We start from the raw sequence: 14,127 nt of genomic DNA, 5'->3' as shown, positions 1-14,127 counted from the left end.
TAGTGCTAGAAAGTGAGGAAGTACTTTTTTAAAAATCTCCAACAATGGGAGTATGTCAAAGGGATACAGAAGTCAACTGAAAGAGCTCCAGAGCTGGAACAATTTGAACAACAACAAAAAAGTAGTATTGAATTATAGCACAAAATATAAAATAAATATTGATTAGTCCATATGATAAACTATTGAATAATAAATGAAGAAGAGACAAATCTTCAGTGCAGAGGAATTCCAAATATTTGCATGGCTCTTCCACCCTTAAGTGTGGGATGCCCATAGTGTCTTCCTTCCAAAAAGTATGGCACAGGTGGGGGAGGGGGCGAAGAGTAACTGTACAGTGAAGAAACCTGACAAACACTACCTCTGCCAGGTGATCAAGGTCAATATCAACTGTCAAATTATATGGATAGTATGTTCCTTTGATAGGATGTGATCAAAATGGCACTTTTCCTTTGTGGTCTTTCTTTCAAAACCCATAACCCTGGTTCAACCACAAGAAAAACATCACATTCTAATATATGAGCATTCTACAAAATCCCTGACCTGTACTCCTCAAAACTATTAAGGTCATCCAATCCAAGAAAAATCTGAGAAACAAAGGAACAGTCACAGCCAAAAGGAACTTAATGAGACACAACGACTGAATGTAGTGCGGTATCCTGGGTAAGATCATGGAGTGGAAAAAGGACAGTAGGTAAATATTAAGGAAATCTGAATAAAGGATGGACTTGAGTTAATAATAATGTATCACTATCATACAAGCTCACCTAACATTCTTGCTACATGAATAAATAGGATGTTGATGAGACCTGAGGGCTATTTTTGGCTGAAAGTATGAAAATGCCCAGGTTTTAGAGAATAGTGTGAAACAGCGGCTTTCTCACCTGGGTGTCATGTGGCAATAAAATTCAGCCCCATACACAACGTAAAAGAAAAATTTGTTGGTGGAGGCACACAAATGCCTTAGTGTTATTAAATCTGCATGTGGTTAAAAGGAGCATTTACTAATAACAATAAGCAATTATCATTCATTCTTATCATTACTATAGACAATGGAATGAATTTTAACACACTCATGAAGAGAAGGGCAATCTCAGGGTAAATTAATCTGTTTTGAATCTGTTATTTACAAGCCACCAGTCCTACCTGCTGCATTCTGTAAAGCATGAAGCACTGTGTCTGGCACACAGGAAGGGCTAAAAATATGACTGTGGTTGCAGTTGGCTGATATCTGACATCCTACTTGAGGTGGGCGCTCCCTTACATAAAAGAATCCTGCTCTGGTGTTCAAAATGTGGACTGGCTTTGAGGAGGTCCTATTTACCCCTCTGCCGCAGGTGTCTGTGAGTCTGACCAAAGCTGAGAGAGTGCTTCCCTTTGCTGTGACGCATTTCTCTCTCGTTGGGTCCATTTGCCTCAATCACAGTCGTGAGCCAGTTGTTAGAGACTGTGCTATCCTTTGGGGAGGCTCCACTTCTTCACCCACTGTGTGTCCAGACATGTGAACCTCCTTTTCCTGAGATCCTAGAGACCTGGGAATAGTGTCATGTCAGGTTCATCCAAGAAGCAGAAGCTAACTCTTGGTTTTCCCTATTCTGAGGGCTCATTACCCACATGCTAAGGCATCAAGGTGTAGTTTGGTTATAAAAGCATGGCCTTCCTCTACCAGAATGACTACAATTGAAAGGACTGATGACAGCAACAGTTGGCAAGAATGTGGAGTAATGGGAATTCTCTACGTTGTCGGTAAGAGTGTACGTATACTGATGTAACCACTTTGGAAAAGTGGCAGAATTGACTAAAGCTAAACGTATGCAGAGCTCTGACCAGCAATTTCACTTCAGAAATGAGTGTGTGTGTCCACCAAAACACACGTTCGAGAATATTCTTAGCACTTTATTAGCTACACTGGAAATAACACAAATGTCCATCAACAGTAGAATAAATAAATTGTGATTATATTAATATACTGGAATATAAGTCAGTGATGAAAAAGAATCAGTTACTGCAAGCAACAGCAGGGATGAGTCTTGCAGACGAAAGAAGCCTGATACAAAAGAGAGCATATATAAGACTCCATCTATATGAAGTTTAAAAATAGGCAACAGAAGTCTGTCATGATAGAAGTCAAAACAGTGATAGCAATGGGACTGACAGGAAGTGTATGTTTAACCTCAGACAAGCTAAAAATGTCCTATTTCTTTATATGGATGGTAGTTGCAAAGATGTATACATATTTAGATTTTATCAAGCTATGCACTTAAAATATGAGCAACTTATATGTAAGTTATAAGCCAATAAAAAAGAAAAAGGTTTTAAATAAAGTGAATTTGCTTTAAAAAGAAAAAAAGCATGGTTTTTGAAATATGACAAATCCAGTTCTATAATCCTGGCTCTGACACTTACTTGAATCTGAGTCTCACTCTTTACATTTGTAAAACAGAAATCATTCCTTTCTCATGCATTGAGTGCTTTTTATGTCAAATGAGATAATGTGTATCTAGCACATTGCTTTGAATTTGGTAAGTGCTTAGAATACTGACTTCCTTTCCCCCTTCTGTCCTCACAGGTGGACTGGCCTCACAGTTCCTGTATATTGTCTTTGGGAAGCCACCAGATCTGAGGCCTATTTGTAAGGAAAAGCTGACTGACCTACCTTAGCCCAAAAGTAATCCAGCCTTTCCTAGATCAGCTTAATAAATCACCTATTTCCTTAAATCCCTTTGGAAACTCTACTGGGGATGATTCACTTGTCCATCCATCCATCTATCCATCCATCCATTCAGTCAACGTTTATTGAGTTGCTGCTTTATGCCAGGCACCAAGACAGGTGCTGGGGAAACACCTATCCTGGTGCTGAATAAACAGTCATGGTTCCTGTCTTTGGGAAGTTTACAGTCTCATGGGGAAGATGGGCAGTAAACAAACAAGTCCATAATTATTAATTATGATAAAAACTGCTATAAAGAACAGAGAGCAGTGAGGGACAGGGAAAGCCTCTTGGGGGATGGAACATTTAAGGTGAGAACTGAAGGTGGAAGAGCAGCCAGTCATTGGAAGATCAGAGGGAAAGCTCCTGCAGTATCCTATCATTGAAGTATTATAACATCCAAAATAATTACAGAGTATACATAAAAGACATAATCACCACCAAAGAGAATCTTCTCACACTTGAACACTTGTTACAACATCTAGTCTGCTTCTCAGAAGTTTTTTGTATACTTCCTGTCCTTAGAAGTTAGGCCGCCGATAAGTAACTTTCTACCATAGTAACACAAACTTGTTTGTATACTCAGTTATGGAGATGGGACGTAAAGGGAAATAAAAATGAAAACAGGCAACCTATTAGGAGGTAGTGCAGTGTACCAAAAAGGACGTGAGATTTGCTGTCTGAGTTCAAATTCTGTTTCCACTCATAGCTCTATGACATAAAACATGTCACTGAAGTTCTCTGAGCCTGAGTTTCCTCATCTGAGAAACAGGAATAATAATGGCTACCTCAAGGGTGTGTTTCAAGAATTAAATGGACTGACGTGTACATAGCATCTTGCACAAAAAAGTATTGCCATACTTTATTTAGGACACTCCTGTCATTTCACTGCAAAAACATTAATCCTTTGCACTTACGTAGTTTCACTACAGAAATGTCAACTTTTAAAAACAGGTATGCTCCTTTCTCTTACATATCTTCCTCGAACCTTGGCTATTGATTTGGAATTCTTAGTTCTGTGCTAAATCTTATCACTTTAGGTGGTAAATCGTTATTGATTTTCCTAAATCTTCACCCTGAACTGCCTCAGGTAACCCAGGGCAACTGCAGGGAGGAAGCATGGCCCAGCCAACCGGGAAGACGTGGACACTTAAGTTTCTGGGTGCTACCAGGGCTCCTAGAGCTGCATTCTGCTGCAGGTAAGAGAGCCATGGGGCTCAGTCTGGCTTGCCATCTGGATTTTGGGTCCTCCTAAAAAATTACCTCTTCCTTTCTTCCCCACTGTCTATTTGCTCTATCACAGGGCCTCCTGTAATCTTTCAGAAAAAGGGTGGGAATGGGAGCGGAGAGAAATCAGTCTGACAACTTTGCTCTCTAGATTGTCCTCTCTCTTAGGGGTGGTAGCCCAGACGGGTCTACAGTCTTCAGTTCTAGACTGAGCCCTGTTCTCAGTTGGGAAAGTCACTCTCAGAGTCTCTTTTCTCATTTGTAAAATGGGATAATTCTAGCCTTGTTTAGAGTAATCTCAGGATTGTTGATACTCAGATAAAATATTGCATGAGAAAACACTATATTAATTCTAAAATCCTGTACTGACTTCAGGTGCTCTTAATATTAATGCATCCTATGCCATATACAGCATGTACAGCTGACCTAAAAACTTTTTAGACCTGTTCAGGACTGAGCTACTAGAAGGGGATTTTTCTAGGTCAATGAGTAATGGAAAGTGTCTCAAAGGTATTGCCTATTTTTACTTTGAAAGAGTAACCTTCTCACAGATAGGCTTAATAGTGAGAAGAACTCAAGGCCTGGAGAATTAAAAGATAATTAAAAACTATACAAAACTAGCTTATTCTGATAAGTTGTGTAATTTATTTGGGCAAATAGAAATGTGCTGTTGGCCTAGGTTAAACTGAGCAAGGCTCACTAAAGTAATGGGAACTGATCAAATCTTCATTTCTGTGATTTCCTGTTCTTTGCAAGTAGAGAAAAAGACAATACCCTGGGTGAGAGACAGGAAGGAACAAAAGGCGAATGATTTCATGCTTATGCAGAGTCTCTCAAGTCACCAAGATAATCATCTGCAAAGTGCTCAAAAACCTCATGTTTTAAAAAAATGCACCCCCAATTTAGGCCTGTAAGAAATAGGCTATCATTGGTCATTATATGTGCCTGTTTTTCCATTTTGCAACCTGTTCTCATGTGGGGGTGTGCTGAGTTGTGCTGTTCTGTTGACTTCTCCTATATAGAAACCTTTCCTCTGAGAAGTTACCTGCGGAAATATCAGAATCCAGATCCAAGAACTCCTAAACTCAAACCTAGACAATCAAAGAGCATGAAAGGAAAAAAGCGATGGGTTGTTTCCCTCATGTGTTTTCCCTAAATTATTTCAAGACACTATTTGAAAGGATCCTTCATCTGTGGTAGTATTTCAATTGTAGAAGATGCTTTTCTAGTCAAAGTTAATTTAAGTCCCTAATAATCTGAGTTAGCATGAAATGGGAAGATCTGAAGGGCGTAACTAGCCTACATACTTTTCACCTTTGAAGTCTAGCTAGAAACTGACCAGAATAAAAATATTGTAAAATTTGCTTGCAAAAGTGTAGAAGGCAAAACCATTCCAGGCCCTACAAGCTCAAACAGAAAATAATTATATTTTATATATGCCATTAAATAATAACAAAACGTAACCTAATAAGAATCAGTTCCAAAATCCTTTCTGGATAATTTGGTACATTTGAAATCTGGTGTGCTTTTCATGCCTTTCTTAAGTACTCTATAAAACAAGATACTCTCAAATGTGTTAGGACATTTCTGTTTTGATTGGCTCAGAAAGGCTGGAGTTACTTGAAATGATTTATAATGAACTAAGCACATGGCATGGCGTCATCAGTCATTCTCTTCAGAGCCTCTTGCCTGTTTTATAGAAATTGCATAACTGGGAAGGAAGTAACATGTGAAAATCTTACACGCTGCTGGTTGAAAGTTGGATCACAATTCCAAAATTTAGGTAAAAGTTTGTAGCTAGAGTAGAAGGCCAACATTTTTTCATCTTTCAATATGCTAAACATTTTAATTTATTTATGTAGTTGCTTACTTTTTTTATAGTAGATGAAGTAAAGGGGAAGCTTATTTTGCTTTTTCTTCCCTTTAATTAACCATGGTTTATTTGTGGAATTTCAGAAAAGTTGACATTAAAAAAATCAAGCTACATAACTACAGAAGTGAACTAAGATACCAATTTTTGGTAGGATCAGTCAGAGTTATTACTTGCAAGGAATTAAGCATCTCTGGATGATTAAAACTGAAAAGGAATGTATTTAAAGGATATTGTGTAGCTCATAGAATAGAGATCCAGGCTGGAGGACTAGGGTAAAATAAGACAACCAGGAATGAGCTCCAAAGTCACATCCATGACTTGTTCAAGTGAAAGCACCACTAATGTGGAAACCCAAGGTTCCACATGCAGTTAGTGTTGTTGACAGCACTAACAGTGGACAGAGGAGGTGTCATTAGAACTACTGCTTCCAGGGTCTGATCTTCCTGCCACTTCTGCTTCTGTCATAGAATTGCTTCTGGCCCCAGCCTCTCTTGCTCCGGATTCTATGGCTCAAGTACATACAAGTGGTTGATAGAACCTAAGACCATTGCTCCCGCCCTTGCTGCAAAGGAAGCTGGGAACATGAATATTTGTCACTTTCATTTCCATAGACTCAAAAGATGAGGAATTCTCTAAACACAGGAGGTGTTAAGATACAAGGTGGCCATAAAGTGACAAATGTCCCAAAGCTAAAAGAGCAAACTCATCACTATGATTATAACAATAGCTTTCAGTCTTTCTAGTTCTCAATTTTTTTACACTCAAAAATTAGTAAGGACCTCCAAGACCCTATTTATGTAGGTTATACCTATCAATATTTGCCATATTAGAAATTAAAAGAGAAATTTAAAAATATTTATTAACTCATGTAAAATAACAATAACATGTTAACCATAACAACAATTACATGTTAACATAAATAACATATTTTATGAAAAATAGTTATCTTATCAAAAACAAAAGAAAATAATGATAAAACTGGTATTATTTTACATTTTTGCAACTTCTCTAATTTCTGGCTAAATAGAAAGCAATTGTATTCTCATATCTGCTTCCACATTAATCTGTTGTAATATCACACATTCTGTAGGCTGTGGAAAACTGAATCATACACTTGTGAGAGGATAAGAATGAACAAAGTAAATATATTCTTATTATTTTATGAAAATAATTTCGACCTTGGGGACTCCCTAAAAAGGTGTTGGGGTCTCCCTAACACAATATGGAAATTTCTAGATGAAAGATTCATTTTGTGATTGGAATTAGCTGATAAATATACTGAAACACACAATTCTTTGGATCCCAATTCTCTGCATTACTGATGCATATGTTTTCACCCGAGGCTTGGAAATTTTGCTCAGAGGTTGACAGGATTGAGCCTGCATCAAATTACTAATATAATGGTATTTTGAATAGACTACAAAAATAATAGCTGGACTGTATTTGGTTATTTTATGGATTTTGTCCTTTCCTTTGATTGCAAAGGTTATTTCCAGCTCTAATTTCTGATTCTATAGTTCCCTAAATTTGGATACTCTAAGCAATGACAGACTCATTCATTATTTTAAACCATCTTTTCTTTTAGAATAGTTTTAGATTTACAGAATTATTGCAAAGATAGTAAACAATGTAACCCACAACCTGTTTCCTTGTTAGTATCTTACATTAGTAGGGTATCTTACATTAGTAGGGTACATTTGTTATAATTAATGAACTAATACTAATTTATTACTGTTAACTAAAGTTCATACTTTGGTCAGATTTCCTTAGTTTTTCTTTAATGTCATTTTTCTGTTCCAAGATTCCATCCAGGATACTACCCGACATTTAGTCATTTTGTTGCCTTAGGCTCTACTCAGTTGTGACAATTTCTCAGACTTCCCGTGTTTTTGATGACTTAACAGTTTTGAGGAGTGGAGATCAGGTGTTTTGAGGTATGCCCTGAACTGGGGTTTTTCCGGTATTTTCCTAATGGTTGAACTGGGTTATGGGTTTGGGGGAGGAAGACCATAGAGGCAAAGTGTCATTCTCGTGATGTCATATTAAGGGTATATATTATCAACATGACTTATGACTATTGCTGTTAACCTTGATCACCTGGCTTGAGGGACTGTTTGTCAGGTGACGTCACTGTAAAGTTACTCTTTTCTTCTCCCTTTCCATAATGTGCCCTTTGGAAGGAAGTCCACACTTAAGGAGTAGGGAGTTATGCTCCACCAACTTGAGGGTGGAGTATTTACATAAATTATTCATAATTCTTCTGCATGACAGATTTGTGTATCCTTTCCTATTTATTTATTCAATCATTTATTTATATCAGTATGTACTCATGGATATTTATTTTATACTTTGGGTCATAATCCAATACTACTTTATTTATTATGTTGCCCAAATTGTCCCAGCTTTGGCCACTGAGAGCTCTTTCATTTGGTTGCTGGGTCCCTTTGATATATTCCCATCACTGTGTGGTGGTTGTGTTGGTTTGCTTGCTTGAACTTCCTTCTTTTTGGCACTTATACAATGTTCCAGACTCGTCCGTATGTTTTCAGCCCCAGTCCTGGAAGCATCAGTTTCTCCAAGGAGCTTTGGTTCTTTTTATTGGAGAATGCTTTTAGAAACAACGACCTGAATGGTACGTGTGCTTCCTGCTCCTGGAGTGTCACTGCTTCACCATGCTCTCAGCTGGCAGAGCAAGGAGATAAGTGTGTAAACACACATATCTATACATCTTTCTATATGTAAACATCTGCATCTATATTAAGCTGAACATTAGGTCATACCAATGTCTCTAACTCAAATCCATTGTCACATGGATGATTTCTAGTCCCCTCCTCTTGCATTCGTTATATATTTGTAAAGTTATTTTCATAATTAAGAAATTTTGGAAGGGTAGTTGTGAGAGAAAACAAAAGGATGAAAAGTGCAGGGACCTCAGAGACTAAGGTGAATTAAATACCCAAGAGACTGTGCTCTATTGTTAGTAGCCACAGTTATTAAATATCCACAGTAAAAGGCCACAGGAAAGTGTGATCTTGAATCCTGGCTCCATTAGTAACTTAGCTTACTGTGGGGAAGTATATTACTTCCACATCCCTTAGTTTTCTTATCTTTAAAGGAAGAAAATACAGCATTTTACTCATAGGAGTGTGAGGATTAAATGAGTTAACACAAACAGCACATTTAGGACAGTGCCAGGCTCACTATTTATGAGCTATTGTTACTTTGTACCCAATGGGGTAAACGTATTATTATTTCCATTTTACAGATGAAAAAACAGAGGCATAGAGATATTATAACCTGTTCGAGATCTCGCAGCTACTAAATTACAGAACCTCTCTCTTATAATCTGTGCCTTATAAATTATATCTCTTTTCGTAAAAATGAAACTATGAAATGCTACTCTATAAATTTAAAGGTAAGGTTAACTATTGAAAAGATTGAAGGATATTTTGAATATTCTCAACATCAAGGATATTGCGATAATCGTTAATATTTCCATTTCCCACATTACCAACACTTTTATGCCATGAAAGGACTCAACTAGTAGAGTACACTGGCTTTCTCAATGCTCATGCTGTCACCTTAAGCCAGTTGAGGCAAAGAACACTCCCAACAAGGAAGTTGGTGGAGGCTAAAAATTATCCCTGGCTTATCTGACTGTTGTAAGAACATTCACTTGGTCAAGGATTTCTGAAAGCTTTTCTATTTGTATGCTGTTTCCCTGAAAATAAGATGTAGCTGGACAATCAGCTCTAATGCGTCTTTTGGAGCAAAAATTAATATAAGATCTGGTATATTAGATTAGATTAGATTAGCCCAAGTCTTATAGTAAAATAAGACCAGGTCTTATATTAATTTTTGCTCCAAAAGACGCAATAGAGCTGATCATCCCTCTACATCTTATTTTCGGGGAAACACGGTACCTGCCATGTGCTCTGGAGAATGTGACACCAGCTCATGATTCATGGAACATGCAGTTGGTAGAGGAAGTTTCTTAGGAAAGTGCAAAGGGACACGATTTGTTAGGGAGAACTAATAGACATTTATCTATTAAAATCAAATACATATCTATTAAAATCAAATAACACCCTATACTTCTTTGCCCCAGTCAGTATCTACTTACCTTTAAACACTAGTGACTCTAATTTCTTTATCGGACACAGCCCTGGATGTCACCATTAGTTAAACTTACAGCTTCATTTTTAACTTGGGTGCCCCCACCAGGTAGATTTTAAAGGGGAAAGCAGCCACCTTCTTCTCCTTTTCTTACCAGTGACTTCACCATATTTTTCCCAATGATCTCTCCTGGCATTAATCATAAGATTTGAGGAAAGTCATAAGTATCTTATGAAGTCATTCAACAAATATTCGCTTAGGACCTATCATGTCACAAGCATTTTGCTGGTCACAAGGTGCCATAGTGAGCCGAATATCTGCCGTCTTCCTCCTCAGGGAGCCTGCAGACCACTGGAAAATAACAACACCTCATACAGACAGACTGAGGGCATCTGCTTTGTATGTGTTAACACATTTTAGTCTCACAGATGTAGGTATTATTACCATCCTCATTGTAGAAATGAGGAAACTAAGGAGTGCCCAAAGTCACACAACTAGGAATGGGCAGAGCTGGGACATGAATGCAGGTCTGTCTGATACCACACACTTAACCACATTTTCTTTCTCACACACACACAACTCTCACAAGGCAGGACCTCAAAGCTGGTACATTTGTGGATGGAGGATATCAGTTCTTCTACAACTTTGCTGCAGTTTCTACTGAATATTTTGATTTGCAAATATAAAGGATTCTCTGAAGCACAACCTTAACCAAATTGTTGTAGACAGCTGAATGAAGACAGCTGCAGGCAGAAAAATGTGGCCGGATGCTCTGGGGTTGGGTGGGACGGATGTGCAGTGAGGTGGCTCCAAGGAGAGGAAGCAATGATGGGCCAAGGTAAGAGCCACTGACAGATTAAATCACTTAGACCCCGAACCACGGTGGAAGGAGACCTTAAGTATTCTAGGACACACTATCTTTATTAGGTTATGCAAATGGAAGTAGGATATAAGTATTTTTTCATTGCCCATATCATTCAAGTGACTGTTCAAATAAATTATGACAATTTTTTTTTTCCCCAAAGTATATCTGACATAATGAAGTGGGATTTTCTTAGGATTAAGAACCAGGAGACCTAAATTCTTGCTCAGGTATGCACCAACTGGTTTAGTTGTGTGATGACTGATCTGCTGTGATTCTGGAAGGTCACTTTCCCTGGAAGGAATGTGGTGAGTATCGTGACATAATTAGAAAGGACCACCATCCCTGGTCACACATGGTGATTCACTTGGAGGGATCAGAGAAGACCACTCTGTTAGTTTGCTAGGGCTGCCATAACAAATACCACAGACTGGAAGGCTTTAACAGCAGAAATGTATTTTCTCAAGTCCAAGAGCAAGTTGTCAGCAGGTTTAGTTTCCTCTGACGTTTCTCCCCTTGGCCTGCCGATGACTGCCTTCTCACTGTGTCTTCACATGGTCGTCCTTTAGTCAATGTGGTCTGTGTTGTAATCTCTTCATTTTGGACAAGGGCCCACCAACAGAATCTCATTTAACCTTAATTATCTCTTTAAAGGCCTTACCTTTAAATACAGTCACATTCTGAAGCACTGGGTGTTAGGACCTCAATATATGAATTTGCGGGGGTGGAGGGGTGGGGGGGGACATAGTCAGCCCATAACAACCACCATCCCTAGTCAGTATGTGGCATTCAAGAATCACCTTAATGAACTGTGTTGGAAGAGGCAATCACCACAGCATGACCATTAGGTCACATGGGAATTTCCTGCTTGAGGGAATGAAAGCATGAACGTGGTTATGAATATGGTTACGAATGATGTTAGGTAAATGAGGTAGGATGGAGGGACATGTGAGTCCTGAATTTTACTGAAAGGCCACAGATGGTATAGCCTGCTCCTTGGCACCAGGACTTCCTTGTTACTTCAACCACAGTGCCTGAGACCAAGCAAGTATAATTGAATGTCCTTGGGATGGTGTGCTAAATCCTAGCTGGCAAATCTGACATCAGGCACAAGGGTTAACAATCTACTTAGGGGCATAAGAGAAACATATGGAATAAGGATAAGCCCTGCATCTAGGTACATGGCAAAGAGGTGATCAGGCTGGGAGCAGAACGTAGAAAACAGCAAAGATGTCTGATTTCTGGAGAGGGGAACCTCCTTAAAGTTGAAAATTGATGAATAAGTGCTGCTGAAGGAGGGTAGTGAAAAGCTGGATCCAAGGCAGAAGCAAAGACCCCTAGGAGGCTGACTGGTTGGAGCAGAGGGCTTATGACCACAAGGAGGGTTGGTTTAAAGTGGTGGTGGAGAGAAAGGTCTGCATCTAGATGTGAAGTGATGTGGGACTGGGTAAATGACGGAAAAAAAGGATAATCGTGAGGAGAATGCAATTGGTCAAATGTTGGAATTAGGAAGTCCAGAGTTATGCACACACAAAACAAAAATCACCACTATGACACAGTTCTGTGATCCCTAGAGGTTAACGGTTCCAGCGCTGATGCTGAGACTTCTGGGATGCTGCCCCTGTATTTGTAAAAAGAAAAGATGGGAACAAGCTCATTGGTTTGTGGATTCTCAGATAATGATAACTGTGGGGTTTTTTGTTTGTTTGTTTTTTTTGTTTGTTTGTTTTTTGTTTCTACCCTAACTTTAGGCTTTTCTAATCAATCCAATAGTTTGAAAAAAGAAACTGGATAAATGGAAGCAATATTCTCCAAGTGACAAGGCTTAGGGAATAGACACATTAAACTGGGATGCGTCATCAAGAACAAGCAGACTTCACTGCATGACTTTGTAGCATATTATGCGTTTATCTAGAGAAAAATACAGTATGGAAGAGCAAACAGATGGCTTAATGGGAATTTGCTTGGCTTACTGGGATAGAACAAGGAAACTTCCTCTTTAAATATTGAGTGGGTGTGAAAGTCTTTTGAGAGTGATTCTCCTCCCACTATATTTTCCCAATAGTCTTCTACAATTATTGTAAATATACGAGGTCTGACAATAAAGTTCGCTAACTCATCCTAGAAAAAGTGCTCTATACCTCATTGCTGAATATCACTACAGTCACCTTCGAGGTACTCCCCTAGGGAAGCTACGCACTGATGCCAGCGCCTAGTCCACCCTTCGAAGCAATTCTGGAACTCTTTTTCTGGAATGGCCATCAGAGCTGTCATTGTATTACCCTTGATGTCCTGAATGTCATCAAAATATCTCCCTTTCAATATTTCCTTTATCTTTGGGTAAAGAAAGAAGTCACTGGGGGCCAGATCAGGAGAGTAGAAAGGGTGTTCCAATACAGTTATTTGTTTGCTGGCTAAAAACTCCCTCACAGACAGTGCCTGTGAGCTAGTGCATTGTGGTGATGCAAGAGCCATGAATTGTTGGTGAAAAGTTCAGGTCCTCTAACTTTTTCATGCAGCCTTTTCAGCACTTCCAAATAGAAAACTTGGTAAACTGTCCAATCGGTACAAATTCATAATGAATTATCCCTTGGATATCCAAAAAAGGTTAGCAACATCGTTGCAACAAGTTGGAGAACTTAATTGTCAGACCTCCTACTCTGCAAGCAATCCTAGATTATATAGAACAAAGCAGAAGCTCAGTTGTGTCTTGCACAGAACTTTCCAACGTTTTCATTCTCTTCAAGAGCTAACAAACAGATCCTGAGTAGTTTGCTGTGGGGTTTCGCTTTTTCCCTCAGCACCCCATAGGTAGAAATCAGCAATTCATCCTATTAGGAGCTCTCCTTACACAGCCTTCAGCCATGCCTCAGAAGGACTGGATTTGCTGCAGTGGACTTTAGCAGAGGGCCCAGGCTCCATAAATCCCCAAGTGGTGTTGATGCTTGCCAGCTAGAAGCCAACTGGGATCTCCACTTGCGGAGCGGGTTCAGGTCACAGGGAAGGTGACCCGGAAGAGCCAGAAAACAGGTCTTTAGTAGGCACAGAAGTTTGGGTATGAGTGGGAAGCAACTGGGACTAACTTTGCTTCTTCCTTCACCCTAGTCTGCAGCTATTCACACCTCGTGCGCTGACCAGTCCAAAGACGGGGAAGTGTGTACCCAGTTAGTTACAGTCCCCCTCACCCCTCCCTCGCCGCAATTACTTCGGCGCCCCACCTGCTCCGCAGCTCCGCCCAGCCGCCGGACTGCCTGGTGCGGCCACACCCTCTCTCCGCTGGGGACCCCGCCCCTCAGCGCGCGCCGCTGGCCGGCCCCCCGCCCCGCCCGTCACGTGACAACC

The sequence above is a fragment of the Rhinolophus sinicus genome, chromosome 17 (assembly GCF_057876585.1).
Source record: "Rhinolophus sinicus isolate RSI-liver-muscle chromosome 17, RSI-T2T, whole genome shotgun sequence".
In the NCBI taxonomy this organism is placed as follows: domain Eukaryota; kingdom Metazoa; phylum Chordata; class Mammalia; order Chiroptera; family Rhinolophidae; genus Rhinolophus; species Rhinolophus sinicus.
This window is presented reverse-complemented; position numbering follows the sequence as displayed.